At 48.0% G+C, this 20,875-nt stretch overlaps 1 protein-coding gene and 1 long non-coding RNA gene across 2 annotated transcripts in view; one reads left to right on the plus strand and one right to left on the minus strand.

The window, feature by feature from the left end:
• LOC102157112 overlaps positions 1-20,875 on the plus strand; it is a 173,016-nt gene that overhangs the window by 112,359 nt on the left and 39,782 nt on the right.
• Positions 5,252-9,787, minus strand: LOC119864217. The gene is made up of 3 exons (XR_005373405.1): positions 7,792-9,787; positions 6,889-7,245; positions 5,252-6,480 (listed from the first exon to the last, which is right to left on the minus strand). It is a non-coding gene; the product is annotated as an uncharacterized LOC119864217 (long non-coding RNA).

Genomic DNA, 20,875 nt, shown 5'->3' on the forward strand with positions numbered 1-20,875 from the left:
AGGTGGAAGGTGTGACATCATTGTTATTGGGAGTAGTTATAACTGTAGTTTAGCTGAGGTTAAAAGTGACATTAAGTATACCTTTTTGGACTAGCATACTACTTTTCAGAATTTATCTTAAGGAAATGATCATTTTTCTAAGCTGTAATTTCAAAGCTTTTCATTGTGTTTACTAAAAAATGTGAAATAATTGAAATATCCATCAGTAGGGGAATGACTAAATAAATTTTTGTGTTCGAATACTATGCTGTCATTACAAATTATAATATAAATTTATATTCTTTACATAGGGAGATTATGTAATTTATGGAATGATAAGAACAGGTTACAAAACAGCATGCTATGGCATGATTCCTTATCTGTTTAAAATGTGTTTATGTATGTGTGTATATGCATGTGTATGAGCATGCATGTGTACACATAGTAAAAATTCTGGAAGTATATACACAAAAAAATTAATAGTTTTGGAAGATACACTTTACTTTCTTTTTAGATTTATTTATTTCTGGGAGGGAGGGGCAGAGGGGGGAGAGAGAGAGAGAGAGAGAGAGAGAGAGAGAAACATAGACAGACTCCATGCTCAACCCAGAGCCTGCGAGGGGGCCTGATGCCACGACCAGGAGATCACCACCTCAGCCGAAACCAAGAGTCAGTCCCGGGATCGAGTCCCACATCAGGGTTCCTGCATGGAGCCTGCTTCTCCCTCTGCCTGTGTCTCTGCCTCTCTCTCTCTCTCTCTCTCTCTCTCTCTCTCTCTTTCAATCTATGTCTCTCATGAATAAATAAAGTCTTTAAAAAAGTAAAAATAAATAAAAATAAATAAAGATGATGAAGACTGATGTTAGAATAAAATTATTTCACAAAATATGAAACTAGAAAAAGCATTTCTAAAATCAGTGTATGGTTTTCTTATACATGTGATTATGTGTGTGTGTGTGTGTGTGTGTGTGTGTGTGTGAATGTTGTAAGTAGACACTGGGCTATTTCATCTATATCCCGAAAAGGTTCCCCCCGGTTTTCTCATAGAAAAATGGGAGATTGGCATTTAGGGAGTTGCTTTATATTCAGACAATATGACATCTCCTGTGTTCAGCATATACCTGTGTCTGCTCCCTGTGTTACGTTCAACTAGTGATACTCTAATCAGTAATAACAACAGTTGCCAACTTTGCACACCAAGGCTCTCTGTTAGTTTGCTGCCATAGTGGCTTAAATGACAGAAGTGTATTGTGTCACAGTTCTGGAGGCTAAGGGTCTGAGATCAAGGTGTTGGCAGGGTTGGCTCCTTCTGAAAGCTGTGAGGGGGAATCTGTTCCTGCCTCTCCCCCAGTGTCTGGAGGTTTGCTTGTCATCTCTGGTGCTCCTTGGCTTGTAATAGCATCACCTCTATTGGTGGCTTCATCTTCACACTACATTCTCCCTGTGGGCCTGTCTCCAAATTTCTCCTTTATGGAAGGATACCAGTCATACTGGAGTAGAGCCCACTGATGACCTCATTTGCACTAGAGTAGATAACCTTTCTCCAAGTAAAGTTACAATCTGAGGTCCTGGGGGTTAGGATGTCAACATATGAATTGGGGTGGGGTGGGGGACACGGTTCAGCCCAGAGCAGCGGGGGTATTAGTGCTCTTCTACAGATGAGGAAATGCAGACTTGATGTTGCAGTAAGGAAGTGGTGCAGCCAGGGATTGAACCCAGCTTCGTTGGGAACCAGCCCCTTTGACTGCTTTGCCCAGCCATGCAGACTTCCCGGTCTGTGTGCACTCACAGATACTGCCTGGTGGAAATTCTCGCAGCAGCCATGGGGGCTGTGAGGTTTTACCTGAAGTTGATGCTACAATGAAACGCCTTCATCCTGATGGCTTTCTGTCCAGTTGTGAACCAGAGTACAAGTAGATAAGCTTTCATGTTTGTATAACTAGTCTTCACCCTTAGGAGATCTGGTCGCTAGGACTTGAAGTTGTGGTTCTTTCTTTTGTTCATTTACTGTTTAGTAGGCACCTGCGGTTAGGTGGGTAATGCTGAGAAAAATATAAAACGACAGAACCCTGGCCCTCATCCATTCCTGTTGCTAGTCTGAGGGGTGCATAATCAAATTAAACTTTAAAATGCGAAGCCCACATGTGAGAATCAGTTTGGCTTGGAAACTGTGGCCGAACTTTTGATTTTTAATTAGTTTCTGAGAAATAAACCTATTCCACTCTCAGCGCTTTAGAGCTTCCTCTGGCATGCTAGTGCTTCTTTGAAGAACAGAGGGTTTGGGGAGGTAATCGTGGGACCTTTCAAGATTCTGGAAGAGCTAGCAGGTGTTTTTACTAGTTTTAAGGTGGGAGGGATGAGAGTCATTAATTGAACCATGTGTCCACCTCTGTTCCAAGAGCCTGATACACATGGTCTCATTTTATTTAATTCTTGCAAGCAGCTGCTGTCCTTGGTGCTAATTTCTCCATCTTATAGGTGAAGAAACTGAGTTTGAATGAAATGAGAGTAGAGAATGGGCATTATTCTAGTGATTTCTGGAGAATGGAGTGTTTCCCAAGCACCCTCACCCTGCAGGCAATGAGTGTGCGGTGGCCGATGACATGGGCACGGTTCTGCCCTTCAGGACTGTGCAGGCTCAGGTCACTGGCAAAACTGAGGGTGGAGTCTGGCTCTGCTGTTCTCCAAAGCCGTGTGTATGACTAACACAAAGGGAGAAATGCCATTCAAGTTAGAAAGAAGGTAAGTAGGACCAAACCCTGTGAAGCCCACAGATTGGATAAAAGATTGTCACACCAGCCAGGATGGCATTAGCTTGCTCATGATCTCTGCCAACACCGTGGAGCTGCAATCTGACCCCGCCGTAATGCTATCAGTGGGGTCTGAAAACCCCACCACATAAGATGTAGGGTCACACTATTGTTTATTGAGAGATGAATGGAATTGCTGGGGTGAATTTGCTGCCAATTGTTGATTGCCTTATATCCAAATTAGCATTATCCTGGGGCTTGAGACCACAGGGTTTTACTGTAATTTATCTAAAATCATAAACACTTCTCAGAGGAATATCATCTAGCCAAACATTGTTTCTAACAATATGTCATTGTTGTAAGTGTATTCCCCAAATCTTGTTTCTCTTTAATTTTCTTATGGACCCAGTCCAGAGTCTCTTAATGTCAGTTCTACTGACATTTTAGGCATGATAATTCTTTTTGTGGAGAGGTTGTGGTCTTGTGTATTGTAGGGCATTGATCATATCCCTGGCCTCTACCCTCTATATGCCATTAGCACATCCCCACAGTTGTGACAACCAAAAAGGTCTCCAGACAATGCCAAATGTCCCCTGGATGGGGGAGGGGAGGGCAAATCACTCCCTAGAGCTGAAGGTTGAGAACTCCTTCTCTAGCCCTATGGTTCTGTGCATTATCAGAAGTCTAGCCAACCATCAAATGTTTACTGGTGACATACTAGAAAGCACTAGGCCCACAGAATGATTGGAGTCACGTTGGGGAGACAGGACTTGGATTTGTGGGCAGAGGAGGAAACTGGAGATCAGAAGGGTCACAGGTGGTGAGCCACACCCTGCTGAGGGTGGCATCAGGAAGACAGTGAGTGTGGCTGGGCCTGAAGGATACAGGCATAGGGAAAAGAAGAGTATGAGCAGGGACACCCATGGTCTGTTTGGGCCCCAGGAGTGTTATGCGTAAAGCAAAAGTAGAAGAGGAAGCAGGACAGGAAGTTGGGGTTGGAGAGCCTTGAATGGCTACACAGAGTCTTAGGCACTCTCTCAGAAAACAGGGGCTTCTTGCCAGGGTGTGGGGTCTATAGGTGGGTGAAGATCCCATGGATTCACTGTTGTTCTGTCCAAGGTCTTGTCCGCAGTACCTGGAGCTTGAGATCTTTGCTTCTGCCCTCTGTCAGCAACAGAGATGCTGCCCCATACACTCTCTGCATCTTTTTCAGTGTTTTCTAATTCTGAGTCCTCTATCCCATTGACTTTCTTCTCTCTAAAGTTTTCTGTTCACATCCTGGAGGGAGACTGAGCCTGATTGGCTTCACTAGTTCTCTAGTTACCATTATCCCTACTGAGCAAAGTTTTTGTGCTGGCCTCATCGTGGATCAGGGGAAGCCTATAGTTGGACTGTTTTGGGGTCAGGAACCCACCTGTGGTCCAATTAGGGGCTCTGCCTTGGGCTGCTTCCCGCAGTAAGGGGTGTGAAGATGGTATCATGGTCAACTGTCTGAAATTCTAACTCTGTAGACAGTGGGCAGGGTTCCTAGGGTTATGAAAGACTGAGTGCTGACTCCAAAGGCTCCATGTTGAAGGGAGATCATACTCTGGGTAAGCCCTGGCTGGGTTTAAGCCACTGCCTGTTTACTTACTAGCAAGTTACTTCAGGCAGATTTAAATATGCCCTAAGTCCCAATTTCAAGACTAAGGTTGATAATAATAGCACATACATCTCTAGAGGGTGGGAACTTTGTCCTTTTTTGCTGTTGGATCCCCAGCAACTAGCACGGTGCCTGGCACATAGCAGGTCCTTAGTACCTCAGTATCTTTATTAGATAAGATTAGCTACCACGTATTAAGCACTAACAACATCCCAAAGGGCCGTTACCTGTCCCAACTCATTAATCCTCACAAGGATGGTCAGAGGTAGATCCTGTTACTATCCCATTTTTGTAAACAAGGAAACTGAGAACCAGAAAGATTAAGTCACATAGTGGAGATACCCGCAGGTAATCCAGGCACCCTGGCTACAGAGTCCAAGCTCTTAGCTGCTATACCGTGTTCCCAAATGAGTAATTGATATACTGTATGAGAAGAGTCAACGCTTGATAAATGGCAACCTCTTAAAAAAACAAACTTCCCATTAAAAAGTAGTTTCTAAAATCAACGAGAAAGAAAGAATAGTGTACCTCCATACTAGATATTACACAAATGCTTGTTAGCTGATTGGTCTCCATCCCTGTCGGGAAAGTTGGTCTAGTTAAAAATAAGAGTCGGTGTTGATATAGTGTTTACTATGTCCTAAGCACCTTATATATACTAACTCAGTCAGTTCTTCCAAAGATCCAATGAGGTAGGTGTTTATTCGGCTCTCCACTTGTAGGAGGAAAAAAGTGAGGCAGAGAGATTAAGGCATCGTGCAGTGTCACCAAGGAGTAAGTGATGAAGCTGGGATTTGAACTCAGGCGGTCTGGCTCTTAACCATTAGGCTCCAGGAGAGTTCCCCTCCCCCGGGCAAGTTCCCTCTGTGGACCCATCATGATTACACATCTAACAGTCATGTGCAACAATATTAAGAGTTTTCAGAGAATCTTTGTTTCTCCAAACAAGCTGATAGAATTTTACAGCCTAGAGGTGTGATTCAGAGCCGTGGCATGAGAACATCTCTGTGGGCTTCAGAAATTGTATGCAACCTCTGCTTCATTCTGCACGCATGTTTGAAGAACATTGTTTTTCCTTACATTACTCTGTGGCTTTTCATGTCTGGATGGTCACCTGTGTTGTCTCAAATATACTGTGAGCTCTTTAAGAGCCATTTTCTCATCCTGAGCTGCTGCTTAACATGATCTTGACTGTGGTGCTTTTCAAACCCACGTGAACCTATTTAAACCCAACTCATAACTTCGATTCATTTGCTTCATTTGCGGTTAATGGAAATACACTGAGCATCTGTTGTGCTCAAGGCGACATGGAGGATTAGAGGTGGATGAGGCAGGATTCTTGCCCCTGAGAGCTTGCAGGCTAGCAGGCCAGTCTGCCATGAAAGCAATCAAATGTAATAATAGGCAGAATGAAAGGAGTGCTCTGTTAACATATAAACTGTGTGTTGCAGAAATGCTTTGAATGGAGGGATTGATTTTACCCGGAAAGAAGGGGATATTTTATCTGGATTGAAAGGAACAGTGATCATTCTGTTGGGAAGGAGGGCGACGTCCTCATAATACAGGTGCTCAGAAATGAGATGACAAAACTAAGGTGGGACTAAATCATTAGAGGATCTTAAATGGCAAGTGAAGGAGTTTGGGCCTTATTCTGTAGGCAGTGGGGAGCCGCTGAAGGATCTTGAGCAGGAGAGTGACATAATCACCTTGTCAGCTCCAAGGAGGTCACTTCCATAGGTCAGGTGTGGGATGATGCAGTCCTCCTGAGGGCAGTGGAAGTGGACATGCAAAGGAGAGATGGCAAGGAATACGTGACTGTGCTGGTGAGAATGACATAAGCCAGTTATGATCAGCTGTCAGAGGTGAGGACAGAGGAGGTGAAGATGCGGAGCTTGGTTTCCATCCAGATGAGCTTGTGGTGACAGAGGAACAATGGAGTGTCCCTACCTAAGACAGAAGCCATATTGGTGCTGGAGACCCAAAGATGAATTCACACCATGCTCTAGACTCAACAGTCTCCCGGGGGGAGGCAAAAATGAGTGACTTACTCAGCCTGGAGTGGGCAGCGTGTAGTTCAACAGTCTTCATCCCAGAGAGGGTGGTGGTGAACTGGATTTTGAAGAACAAGGAGTGTGAGCAATGGACTTAAAGCAGGGGTTCCCCCACAAACAGGTGTGTAGGTGTCGGTGGGGCACAATGCAAGAGTAGGGATGGGATAGGGGTTGTCAAAGATGAGGATGAGGATGGAAAGTCTCACGTGAGCCAGCTTGTGGTGTTGTGGCAGAGGAGAGTGGGAAGGGACACAATCACACTGTGTGGGCAGGCAGGGTGGAGGAAAGATGGGGGCCTTTGCAGGAGCCCGGACAGAAGGTGTTGATGTCTGGCCTTCTGGTGCTGGGCATAGAGAAGAGGCCATAAAGCGGCTATTGAGGACATGGCCTTTATCATACTTGGTGATGGTAGATGCCAAGGAAGAAGGATACTGGGGAGATGGTGGGTGTCTGGCCCAAACCTCACCTGGTTGTAGGGTCTGCCTCCACGTCGCCAGTCTGCCATGTTCCCCTTCAGGAGGGGGAACGTCTCACAGAGCTCACCGATAAGACCAGTGATGATCCTGCCCAGCGTCCGTTGCAGAACAGGGTACTGCCCCCCAAATGTGCTACCTTAGCAAAAGCAGCCTTGGTGGACTGCCAGGGGACAAGGGGTTTCATTGTCATTTCACGAATCAAAATTGCAGTTTCAGGGAGGCTAGCTTATAGCCTGTGGTTGATTAAGGAGTCAGAGATAGCTTCCGTAGCAAAATGAGGGCAGCCGTTCAGGACTGGTGCTATCTGGCCCCTCACAAAGCCACAAGAGGGGTTTGACAAGAGGATCCTATTGGAAGGAAAAAAAAAATGAAACAAGGGTGGGGGGAGTTGTCAAAATCAGAAACAAAAAACTCAGGCACAACTCCAAGCCTGGCAGTGGAGTTGCCAGGAGGCCAGGTGCTGCTGCTGGAAGCCATGCTCTCCACTTGGCTTCGCCCTCTGTCGTGGCGGCTGTCCTGTGCTTGGCCCCGTAGGGCCCAGTCTCCCCACTGCTGGGGTCTGCAGCCATAAGCACGGAGGGCCTTGCTGAGGTGGTCTCAGAGAGTGAGAGAGGTGTCGGAAGGTCCTGTGAATGGGACACCTGGGTGGCCCAGCGGTTTAGTGCTGCCTTCAGCCCAGGGCCTGATCCTGGAGACTCCGGATCGAGTCCCACGTGGGGCTCCCTGCATGGAGCCTGCTTCTCCCTCTGCCTGCGTCTCTGCCTCTCTCTCTCTCTCTCTCTCTCTCTCCCTGTGTCTCTCATGAATAAATAAATAAAAATCTTAAAAAAAAAAAAAAAAAGGCCTGTGAAAAAGCTCTCTGAGGGCTCAATGGGGAGGAGTGGACAACACACCTGGTCTCTGTAGTTTGCGCGATGTGTCCCTTCCTGGTTTCCAAGAGTGTCCGGGGAGAGGCAGAGGCCTGCTCCTGCCCGAATCCGCACATCCTTCCCGGGGCAGGATCATGTGCCGGGTCCATAATGACTCAGTAGGGGCAGCTTCAACGCTAAACCAGAATTTAGCACCAGGCTTTGTAAGAACGTCGGGGACAAGCCTCGTGGTGAGGCTGAGGAAAAGCCTTGTTGGTTGGGCCTTTCTGGCCGAGCCCCAGCTGACTCTCCACTGCGAGTCTCTGGAGCCTCTTCACGGACACCCTCTATGTCCTGTTGTGAGTTCGGAGCCATTGTCTTCTGGAATCAGAGCACAGGGCTGGGTCTGCTTCCAGGTTGCCGTTTCTCACGGGTTCTTGAAGCTGCCGTGGGTTCTGTTTTGTGTCTGTGAGGAGCCGTGAGGGAGAAATGTGGATCTCTTCCCAACCACTCATCCCTCAACAACACAAAGGTGCCTCTTGAAAGGAGCTTCCTGTCCTCAACTATGGGCCACCATTCCCTGTCAATAGACTTCTGTTTAGCCACGTTTCTCTGCGGTTATTTCTTCCAGCCGTGGGGACTAATTGTCATTTCCATCTGGTGATTTTTAACCTACGTCTGTAGAGTTGGATAGGAATGAACTGACGGTGGACCCAGTCATTCAGCTGACATTTACTGAGTACCTACTGGCTGCTGAGCCCCGCAGGCCATGGGAAGCACATGGCATCATGAGAGGCTGCCGCTGGTTTACAAGACAGTACGACTTTGTGCCCAGGACCAGGTGAATTTTGGTTGGATCATTACTTCATAATCTTTGAATCATCCTACAAGGCCAACGGTAGGTTATTAGCTTCTCTAAGCCTCGTATCTTCATTTATAAAATATACTTGTACCCACCTCCTAGGACTGCTGTGGGGTCCCGTGTGATGGCTCATATGAGGCACCGATTAGCACAGCGTCCCGACGTAGTAAGGACTCGACAGGTGGCAGCTATTATGATGAGAGGCTACCTGCACGTATTAGGGGAATGCCAGCGACCAGGCCCTAACCGAGCTTTACCGGGAGGAAGGGACACTGGACCCAGATAAGTCAGGCAACAACAGGGAGGAGCCTGAAATCTTCAGTTCGGGGAAGCATGTGGTTAAAAGGTCACCTTGGGAGCCTTGTCCAGCATCAGTGTTAGGCTCAGTGACCGGTTCCTCGAAGGGCATGATTAAATGTTCCCCCAAGGGTCTCGGGAGTTACGCTTTGCCTTCTGGGGGCTACAGAGCTTGGAAATAATGAAAAGACTAAAGCCCCACAAAAGCAAGAAGCGTGGTGATGGTATTCTGGTTTGTAATTTGCATTAGACGTAATTACATTTCCTAAACATAAAAGGAAATATTTGTGATCTGCAGAGAGGAAGCTCTAACAGACAAAGGCAGGTCTCTCTGGGTTCCCTGACCCATTAAGTGACAATCACGGTACCCGTGTTAAACATCTTCTAAGTGAAACAACTTGCCATAGCTCCGTGCGGCTAATGCCGGCAATAATGGCATTTCCTCCCTCGGTTGCGTAAATGTCAGCATTTATGATTTTAAATAATAGCACATGAGACCCCGGCCCTGATGTATTTGCCGGCTTTCTTTGCCACCCCAATTTAGAATTTCAAGTTCTTTTCCTCCTTTATTTTTTCCCCCGACTAACTGTTGTCCCACAGTGGCAGCGAGTGGTAAGGATGCCTGTGCAGAGAATCCAAAATATGGGGCTTAAACAAGAATGTCATTTTTTTTTCATACAAAAATGGATTTAGAAAAGCTTGTTAGAACTTCAACCCCCGTGGCAGCAAGTAGGAGGAGGGCAGGAAGGACAGATGCTGAGCAGAACTTCCAGGGGAGTCCGCTTCCTCGAAGAGTTTTCTGGGAGCCCCAGACAGCATTGCCGTATCCATCCCTTTGGGCATCACTTGGTCTCAAGGCCACAGCATCTGCAAGGGAGGCTGGGAAAGGCAGTCATTTAGCTGAGTGAGCGTCACCCGGGGTAACGATGGGGTTCTGTTACCATAGAGGCGAAGAGCGGGTGCTGTATAGCAATCATTTTAGCCAAGGAAGGTAATGGTTTTGTAAAATCCAGGATCATATTTGTAATAAAGGGTAGGAATAGCTGTAAAGCTGCATGATTGGCTTTTAAAAAAATAATTAAAAATGACTCCTGTTGTCTTTTTCCTTTTACAAAAGCAACACAATTTTATTGTTAGAAAATTTAAAATTGTGGATTAATGAAAAAAAAAATGACAATGGAAAGCCACCATGACTCCATCACAGAGCAATAACTGCCGTGAACGCCTTGGTAGCTGTCCTTCCAGAACTTTTTTTCATATATTCACATACATATATTTTCAGAGAAAATGGGATGATCCTATAGAAACATTTATTCTATGCTTTTTTGATTTAATAAGATAGGATATATGTTTTTTCTGTCGATAAATATTAAGAGACTTTAGACTGCTGGTATTTTATTGAACAGACGCCATAATTTCACTAACTAATCAATCTATTATTGAGCATGTTTCCAGCTTTTCACTAAAAAATGCTGTAATAAATGTCTATATAGAGCACATCCATGATGATTTATTTGGCATAAATTCCTAAATAAACTGAGAATCCTGAGAATGCACACGTTTAAAGACTTAAGCGAGTATGCCAAACTGCCCCCTGAAAGCCTGTCCCCATCAGTGCTGAGGGGTGCCCTTCGGGGTGGTCAGTTCAGATGCCCAGGGGAGCCACCTTGCCTTTGCACATCCGATGGAGAGCTGACTCCTTTCCCTTGGTGGCTTTGTAACTGCTTTAGCAGCACCCTGTTGGGTTATCCGATGGCTCTGCAGTGTGCCTATGCTTATTCTGTAGAACAGTGCAGTGGAGCCGGGCAGGGGGATCAGAGTGTGAGCCCCCAAAGCTTGTGGCAGGATAGGATCGGCCTCTTCTGTCAGTTGGTTTGTGGAAGCGAAGCACCCAACAAAATGCACCCAACCGGGAGACTGAAGCCAGAGAATTGGGTGTGTGCCTCTGAGCAGCTTTTGCTCACACTCCCTTCATCCAATAGTGCAAAACTTTCCCTGTGAACATATGTGGCTTGAAATGTTTGCCTCTTCTGAAACCTGTGGAAAAACAGGGAGCTCACGTGGTTAATGAAGAGGGAGAGTTAGGAGGAGGGGAAGCAGGCGTGGAGACACCACGCTCCTCCAAGGACAGGCCTGGTGCAGCCTGGTGCCGGCCTGGGAGCACACCCCGAGGCTCCTCCCTCCTGCCCTGCTGGCCTGCCCCTCCCCGAACCACACACACACACACACACACACACACGCGCACACACACACACACACACACAGTTCCCAGATCCCAGTTTCTCCTGTACAGAAGTCTCAGTCCTGTCTCCTGCGCTCCAGCCAACCCAGTGTCTGTCTGCGTCACCCTGACCCCAGCCCGTCAAAGTAGCCCAACAGCTGCCGGTCCGCTCATTTCACTAAAGCACTGGGCTTTAGCAAACCCTTTGGACCTCGGGCCTTCCATGGCTCCAAGAAACAAGGCCAGCTGGGTCAAAGTAGGAGGAACGAGGCTGTGCTCTTGAGTCGTCTCAACCACTAGCTTTTTCTCCATCTGCTTCCTTGTATCTCTCCTTTTTGCCTGCCAGGCTTCTTCCTTTTTTTTTTGTAAAGATTTTATTTATTTCGTGAGAGAGAATTAGGGGGTGGGAGAGGGAGAGAGAATCTCAAGCAGGTTCCCTGCTGAGCACAGAGCCAGGTGGGGGGCTCAACCTCATGACCCTGAGATCATGACCTGAGCTGAAATCAAGTGTCAGATGCTCAACCGACTGAGCACCTGCCAGAGGCTTCTTTGGTGAGAGAAAAGGGATAAGGGGGAGGAGGCAGACAGATAGATTGACAGTGGATGAGTCGATCAGACAGTGAAAGGTCTCCCTACAACAGCAAGCAGAGAGGAGGACTGCTTTCCCAGCCCATGAGAAGCACTGAGAAGCAGAGCCCTGCGGCCCTGTATCCTGGGAGCTCTGAGTCTGTGGTTGAGGATTACCTAGTGATTTCATTCAACGGGCCCTAATAAGTGCCGGGCACTGGTAACCACAGGAGACTTAAAAAGAAGAAGAAAAAGCCATCGCAACGCTCACCCAGTCATGGAGGAGCTCCCAGTGTGGCAGGTGGGAGGTGGGAGCCGACCTACATATTGGCAGGGAGCTGTGGTGGGTATGCAAGGGGTGTGGGCAGAGGTGCGGCCAGGAGGAGGTGACCTGCTGGTGGGTGGGAACCTTACAGAAGAGGTGATGAGCTGCATCTTGAAGGAGGGTGTGTGGTGAAAGCAAGAGGGTAGAGAGCAAGGCAGGAGGAGGATGTGGGCAGAGATGTTGGTAGTGAGTTTGGGGAGAAGCAGGTGTTCATAGCCTGAAGCTGGAATTACAGAGGAGGTGATGGCAGGAGTAGGGTTGGGGTCAGAGAGGGAAGGGCCTCCTTGACTACTTGTGCAGAAAATTAGTCTTTGAGGAGAGGAGAGAAAGGTTTGGTGGAGGAGGAAGGATTTGAAGATGAGGAAAGGCAACCCAGGGTGGAATGGGGGGATGGTGTGAACAGGGGTTTGGGGGCCCGGTGAGTGGTTGGTAAAAGACCAGCCTCGTGGGCCGGAGGCTTTGTGTGAGGTAGTGTTGAGAGATGAGGCTGAAAGTAGATCCATGTGGGAAGCAAGGACGCTCTGGAGGATTCTGAGCGAAGGAGTATACTAAAGTAGTGTTTTAGAAGGATTCATTTCTTGCTGTGTAGAGATGGTTCAGAGAGGGGGAGAGATTGAAGGCAATCGGGTCAGTTATGAGGTTCTTACAAAGACCCTGTAAATTGTGTGTGAGGACCAAGTCCTTTTTGCTTCCTGCTAGTCTGGGTCCTAAAGCTACCACTATTACCGTGGAGATTCTAGAAGGGTCACCAGAAAGCGTATACCCAGACTGTATTATATGATTACCCTACAGAAATGGTTTTGCCAGTTTCAGCATCAAGTTTTGCCCTTGTGAGAAGAAATGTGTGGGAAATATCAGAAAGGGAGACAGAACATAAAGACTCCTAACTCTGGGAAACGAACTAGGGGTGGTGGAAGGGGAGGAGGGTGGGGAGTGGGGATGAATGGGTGATGGGCACTGAGGGGGGCACTTGACGGGATGAGCACTGGGTGTTATTCTGTATGTTGGTAAATTGAACACCAATAAAAAATTAATTTATTAAAAAAAAAAAGTTTTGCCCTTGCCTGCTATGGAGCATCAACAGAAGAAGTACTTTCGAAAGCACGCTTTTGTATCTTTTGCTAAGCCCAAAACACACCTGCAGTCCCTCTTCCACAATGACCTTTCTGTAAGCCATCGCACAATCCATCTCTCTAATTCAGGGTGAGGAAGGAAACACGTTCTATTCAGACAGACTTGTATGTTACCTTAAGGACGTCGGATAATGAGGACTAGATATCCCAGTGCCCTTGCCACTTTTTCCTTGGCCGCCAGGAAGCTCAGAACTAAATTTGCTTTGTGAATGTGGCGACTACCTCATTCTATTGCTCTCTATTCTTTTTCCTTGACTTCTTATTTTTTTTAATTTCTTTTTTATTTATTCTCTTTATCTGTGTTTGAATAAGGTACCTATCTCCCTACACCTGAGAAACAGGCTGGGTGTGTGTAATATGATTAAATCTTAAATGAAATAATTTCCTCCTCCCTGGGAAGGCAGCTCTTACTGTGCTTTTTCATGCAGCCAAAAAGCCGCTCCTCTTGTTGGCCCCAGCTCACGTCTGGTTGTGGTGCCCAGCCTGCCTCTCCGCCGGTTCATCCTGGCCAAGCTCCTTAGTAAGATACACTCACTCTGAGCCCGTCCGCCTCTGTTCGCCGGCCCTTTTGGCTTGAGATGTTTTCTCTCCTTTCTATATTTCAAAGCATTGTGGTAAATAATCAATTCAAACCAGCACCAAGTCTCTCTTTCTGTAATTCTAAAAACCCATTAAATTATATTGTTGGGAGAAAACAATAGCTGTGCTAATCATGCCCTGTGCATGCGCATCTTAATTTCCCTAGAGGCCTGAATATGAATTTTTACTAACATGTTAATTTTGTGTGTTAATCAGTAGCTGTAGGCCGAATGAATGGATTGACTATGTAAAACTGTTTGATATTGAAACAACTCCTTTTGACCCCCTCAAATTGGCTTCATTCCCCTAAAGACGGTTAAAGTTAATTAAGCACTCAATAGGTTTATGGTGTTTAAATTAAAATATATTACTCCTCATTGTGTAGTCATCAAGTGAGAAAGACATCCTCCTCCTGGCTGCCTGGCTGGCTAATGGGCTTATCAAAATTCATGATGTAATAAGAAGGCCGACAAGTGCATAAGAGACTCTGGCTGTCACTCAGGGAAGGACGGTGACCACCTTCGTCCACGAGAGGGCACAAGAGAGCCACGGATGCCCGTGGGCTGGCGCGTTGGTTTGGGGATTGGGAAGCCGGAAAGAGGCCCCTTGCAGGCCTGATTCTCTCATTTGTAAAGAAAGCAATCTGTGATTCTTTTTTTCCTATAAATGAGTAGCTCTCTCTTGATTTCTCTCATTCCCCCCCTTCTCTTCCATGTTCATATTTTACAGCCCTCCTCTGTCTTGGGTTTGTCTGTGACTCTGTAACAGGAGCCATGTAGCAGAAAGCAGCCCGCATAGCTCTCAGGAGGAAAAAAAAATGCTGCCTTTCTTAGCCTGCCTAAGTTTTCTATGAAATTTTCATGGGGGATCTGAGTGGGGTGGGGGTGGGGGGGAAGCCTGAGGCTGGGGCTTCCCGAGGAAAATCACTGACATGGTTCAGAGAAAAAATATAAAATAACACTTAAGTCTTCTCTCCAGAAAGACACATGAAAGCTATAATTGTGCCTGCTGACTTCCCTCTGGGCCTCTCAGGGGCTGGGGGTAGGGAATGCGGCTCTGCAGCCTGCCAGACAGTTAGCATTTAGATGCGGAGGGAGAAATGCTTAATGAAATGGGCAGAGTGCAAAGAGGGGGAGGCGGTGGTGAATCCTGCAGGAACGCTTACTTTGAATTAAAGCTGGGCCTCGGTGAGCGGGCCCGTCCTTGACTCTGCAGAGTCATTAGTCAGCCTGGGACGATTGTCTGTAATCACTTTGGGAAACTTCTTTCGATGGGTAATGGGGCTTAGTAGGGGCTTCCAGGGAGTCTGTGGCTCGTTCTTCCTGGACCGGTTTTAAGAAATCTGTACTTTGAGCTAGCTATTGTGTACGTGTGTGTGTGTGTGTGTGTGTGTGTGTACTGATGAGTGTGGAGGGTTGAGTCACAAAATGGACAAGCGATGCCTCTTCTAAAGGATAAGTAACCGTGGGTGTAAGACAAGGATAGAGCAGGGTGGTGCCGTGCATGAGGCAGGTGGCATCGTGAGGACGCCAGGTGGTTGTGACAAGAGATTTAAACTCCAAGCGGTAGGGTACAGATGCAATGAAACGCCGGGACACCTGCACCCCAATGTTTCTAGCAGCAATGTCCACAATAGCCAAGCTGTGGAAGGAGCCTCGGTGTCCATCGAAAGATGAATGGATAAACTCCAAGCGGTGCACGTCTGCCCCCCTTTAGGTCTGATGTGAATAAGCCCTGGAAGGCCCCGGGGCGGGGGGGGGGGGGGGGGGTTGCTGGCTTCCATTCGTGTTATCTGTAATCGCATGGATTTTATTTTCCAGATGCTTTTGATGAGCAATTATGCGTAGCGACTATTAGTGGAGGGGAGTGGTTTTCAGATGTTGAGGCCCGGAGCACAACTGGGGGGTGCGGCCGAGGGGCCGGGGCCCTGCCCCTGCTTGGACCAGAAGGCTCTGCCTTTCGATCCCTTCTACACGGAACAGGGGGTGCGGCTACTTTCAATGAGAAAGAAAGAAGGAGGGAGAATTTCTGAACTTCTAGCGTATTGCCTTCTGGTTTACACAACTTTCCGCTTTCTCATTTGAGTCGTGCAACAGCTTTATTTCTCGGTGACCTGTTTTCAGAAAAGGAAGCAAAGAGGGGAGGAGGGTCCAAGAAATGTCTTCGTTGTCACTCCGTGAGTGGCAGAGTTAGGACAGAAACCGGGTCTTGACTCCAAATTCAGACCCCCTGCCCTGCAGCCGGGTAGGGTGAGGGCCTGGGACCGGAGGGGGAGAGGGTCGTGGCTTCCGAGGGCCCCCCGCGAGGGGGAGGATGAGCCAGAGGAGAAACCTGACGCTCGCGAGGCAGGTCAGCAGGAGGCAGCAGTGCCCCGGGAAGGGGGGAAGGTCCCGGGCCCTCGGGGGTGGGGAGGCCCTAGGGCCCCAGGCTGACAGGAGCCCTCCTCCCAGCCTGGCCTCTCGGCTCTGGAAGGGCCAAGGGTCCTGCCCCCAGGCGTCTCCTTTCATTTGGAGAGAGTGGGCATCATTCCAGGCCTTCAGTGGGCGGAGAAACTGAGTCCCAGAGGGCCTGGCTGCTGGGGAGTCAGCCCCACAAGTCTTAGGGCCCAGCCAGCAGAGGCCTTTCTGGGGGGGAAAGGATCGACTTTGGGGTGTGACATGGGAACAGTCATTTCCTGTCAGCTCCATGCGTGTAGAGACGCCCCGGCCCCGCAGAAGTCCTCCCACTGGCTCCTGGGACAGACAGGCCCGGGGGGGGGGGGGGGCCGTTTTGTTCATCGTATTAAGACCCCGGCCCTCTCCCCAGCGTGTCCCGCTCTTTCTTCAAGTTAACCAGTAACTGGTCTCTTTGTTATCCCACTTCTGTGTGAGGGACCCTTCCAACAATTCCCACCGAGGGAGCACTTCTGATTTTTGTTTCCTTTCTCTTTCATGTCCCTTTGTGTGAGGGGCTCCACGCCGCCCCCCAGGATGTGCTCAGCGGCCTTCTCCTCCTCAGCGCCCCTGATGCTGCCCTCAGCCCTTCCCTTGTTCCCTTCACATCCCGCCTCAGGCAATAAACGGGGGGGGCCGGGGAGATTTAGGGCTCCCCCAGTGAGACGGACTGGTAGGAGTCTCCCTTGGGAAGGAGCAGCAGGGACAATGGCATCTAAAGTTTTCTTCTTTTGTGAGGAGCTCCTTCCCTCAAGAGGGGCCCGGTAAGGCACCGCCAGAGCCCACGGGACCAATTGGCTGGAAAGGAAATGACAATAAAAGTCACACAGATTAAAGTCTTCCGTCGGCACCCATTTAAGTAAAACAGGTTTGCAGGTTGCAGCAGAGAATTAACTGTTTGATTTGCTAGGAGCCAAGAGGAGTTTCGGCACTGAGCGTGAGGCAAAGAAAAAAAAAAAAAGAATTATATCACTTTTTAGATCACGTCTTAAGGCCTAGCCCCAGACTGGGACCTACAGGCAGCAGCTCCCCCAGCCGGGTCAAAGGTGCCCATTGGAAAGTCCAAATGGGAGGCCCTCAGGTTTTCTGGAAGGGTCTGTAGTTTGCAGCCCGGGAGCATGCTCTGTTGTAGAAACCTCTCCGTGTCATCTCTCCTAATTTGTGCACTTAATTGACAGCTTGTTAACAGTTCATTAGGAACACTGAAAACCATGTGGCAAAAACAGATCTATCTAGCGGAGAGGATGTGATCTCTTCTTCAGAACCACTGTCTGTTGCATCCCACCAGAAACAAGATAGCACGGCAGGAACCACCCCCTGCCTCCTTTCAAAGCAAGTACTTTCCGTCCGTCCCTGCCAAACTCTTCAGTTCCTGGGACACTGGGCTGCCTCCCGGCTGGGGCTCTGTTCCCAGAGGACGGGGACCCCGGGGGCCTGCGATGGGTGCATCCAGGGTCCTGGGGCAGCAAAGGGAGGACTGGTCCATCTGTGAAGACAGTGTTAAAGGCTCCAAGGATTACACGGCCCCTCTGATCTTCCCACCTCCTACTCACCACTCCTCTGGGTCTCCAGAGACGGTAAATACTGCCTTTGTGGAGGCTGCTGGTGAGAACAGTCACAAGCCAAAATTCTTCCTTGTAATCTTCCCTGGTCCTGCGAGGGATCATCTTTGTGCCCACAACACTTTACATTTCCTTCTGTTTTCTATCCCATTGTGTTATCGCTACACAGGGGTTCCTCTTGCTCTGAGCATCTACGAACTTGTGTTATTTCCATCTCTGGATCCCCCACACCGAGCAATCTGGGGTGGAATTGTTGGAAGGATTGGTTTTAGGTCACCTTGAAGCATTTGGTTCTTGACTGCTCCCTGACCACCATCACCACCTGTGTCACCTCAATCCCAACCACCTAGAGGAATTACATTAGAAGAGTGGAATAGTCTCCAGGCCCAGGCTGTGTGTTAAAATAGGTTGCCTTTGACCAAATAAATTCAATCTGATTTCACTGCATCAAATATTTACTGAATGCCTACCGTGTTCCAGGACTTGGGTTCACGGTGGTGAACAGAGCAGACACAGTTCCTGCCCATATGGATGTCACTGATTATTAATTACAGTAATTGCTATAGATTATAAACTTAGGAGGAGCATTCCATCTTTCAAATGAATGTGAGATTTTAAAGCCCTCTGGAGCAGAAATATACTAAAGGATACTTTAATGTCAAGAATTATTCTTTTTCAAACAGCATCCTTTGCTTCTTACTTCTGGGGTTCCCCTTCCCCCCTTGTATGCCTGCCTTCTTGTCATCAGAAGAAACTAGCACGGCAAGCTTTTAGAGCTTGAGGGGAAAAAATGCATTTGAAGGGCCCATCACAGAGATTTGACATCACAGGCTTCCTTAAATCTTTTTTACTAGTTGTTGAAAAACATGCTAGGCGTGGGCTTGACCAGGCTTCCTTGTGTAATCTTAGGGTACCAGCTGATAACACCTGAGCTTTGTTCATAAAATCTCTTTCTGTAGCTTTTAACTCTTAGGAGGCATTCATGTCTTTAATATGCCTGGATTATATTCGAGATTTCAATAAAGCACTCTGGAGAAAATCCATCCAAAATGAGGGCTTGCTTTCTTAAAGGCTTTGTGCTAGGGAGATTTCTGTCCATCCGGAGAAGTCTAGGAGTTAGGAAAGCTCTCATAACTCTCATCGGAAGGACTGAAATAAATTTAGTGAGACATAGTTGAAGCTACCAGAGAATTCAGCAATCCTCCAGTCGAATCCCCACGCATCCGGCAAGATAAAGTAACAACCCCGGACACATGATGCTGATGGTGGTGGATGTTTGTCGGGAGCCTCCCCGGTGTCGACCTTCTGCTTCTCACGTGGAGGGACCCCCTTGTATCCTCAGGGTACAGTTCGGGTGGGATGAACCCCACCTCTGGCTCCTGGGATGGGCTCTGATTGGCCTAAGCCGGCTGAGGAAGCCATGGGTCACTTGCAGTTATTAGTTCAGACATGGACATTGTGACCCAGTTCTGGCCAATGGCAGAAGACGAATCCGAGGATTTGTGGGGAACTAGCCAGGAGGCTGCTTTTCTTCTGCTGGACGTGAGGTCACTGCTGTTGAAGTCACTCTGAGACCCCGGGTGGTTACCTGGAGCTGCGGGCGACCGCTAAGTGAGGTTGGAAGGTCTTGTCAGTGTGGAGGAAGGCAGAGTGGACAGACTGTGAAGTCAGGTCCTCGGTGGAATTGATGCCGCCTCACCTGAAGCTCACCCTCTTTGGGCCTCCCACCCCTATAGGGGTCCTGATCAGGCACTCGAGCCCTGTGCCTATTTTTGGCTTGAGTTACTTTGAATTGGTGTTTCCATCACTTGCAACTGAAGCATTCCTAACCGCTACCTTCACTAATATCCAAAGTGTCCCCCACATTAGAATCACTTGGTCAGAGATCGATAAGAGAATAAAATTTAGCCAAAGGCAGCAATTGTGATGACTTTTGGGTAACTTTTTTCAGCTGTGAAAGTATCAACAGACTCTTTTTACCCCCTTATAAAGAATAACCATAGCAGGAATCCCAAGGAGCTCAGTCAGGGTTGGGCAGTCTGGGGTGCTGATGGTGCTCGGCACTGGCCCTGTTCCACTTTTGGGGGCCCGTTCCATTGCCTGGAATAGAGCCATTCATCCACAGAGCAGTTAGTGTTAACAGATAGCCAAGAAATTCACCCTGGAAAGTCCTGGACCACCCACCGTCCCTGGGTTAAGCCAGGGAGACAGATTCTGAGTCTGAACGTCACTTTATGTCGTAGAAAGAGTGGGAACAACTTTCAGCTCCACTAGACTGTAAGGGTCTGGAGCTGCACTGTCCAGTGGAGTGGCCAGTAGCCCGCGGTGGCCACTGGGGAAAGGGGCTAGTCTGAATTGAGATGTGCTATAAATGTAAAATATAGGTGGGACTTTGAAGATACAGTATGAAAAAGCTAAAGTATCTCTCTCATAATCGTCGGTATTAATTACATGTTGGAACAATAATGTTTTGATGTATGAGGTTAAATAAACTGTTCACATTAATTTCACCCGCTTCTCTTTACTTTTTATTAATGTGGCTACTGATGTGGAAATTTTAACTTTACCTGTGTGACTCTTGTTCTGTTTCTGTTGGACAGTGCCTCTCTTGAGGTCGGAGACATTTCATTTGCTTTGTATGCCAGAGAGAATTCTCCACGTTGTTTGTTTCTGAGTGACTAGATCATGACTTAAACCTGCCGGTGAGAGCAGCAAAGGCTCGCGGCCTGTGTTTCCACTTTGTTGGCAGCCTTTCCATAGACGTAACCTGATGTGGTGACGTCCTGAGTGAGGTCACACACCTGAGAGGAAAATGCAGAGTCTCCGTTGAAGAAGGTGACCATCCTAGACTGGAAGTCTGGGAAAGAGGAGGCCTCAGATAGGAAAGAAGCCTTGGAAGCTAGAGAAAGGAGCTCATCTCTTTGGTTCTAGACAAAGAAGGTTCTAGCTATGCCTGAAGACATTTCTGGAGTAGGAATTGGGAATGTGGCTTCAGCCACACAAAGGCAGGATGGAAGCAGGTGTGGAAAGGGTTTTAAGGGGCCCAGTTGGCAGTGAGACAGAGCTGACTCTCCTAATCCAGATGACCCAGCCGTGTGTTCTTCTGGGTTATTGTCCTTGAGCCAAGCCCGATCTACATGCCACTCTCCGG

Source organism: Canis lupus, chromosome 18, assembly GCF_011100685.1.
Source record: "Canis lupus familiaris isolate Mischka breed German Shepherd chromosome 18, alternate assembly UU_Cfam_GSD_1.0, whole genome shotgun sequence".
Taxonomy (NCBI): domain Eukaryota; kingdom Metazoa; phylum Chordata; class Mammalia; order Carnivora; family Canidae; genus Canis; species Canis lupus.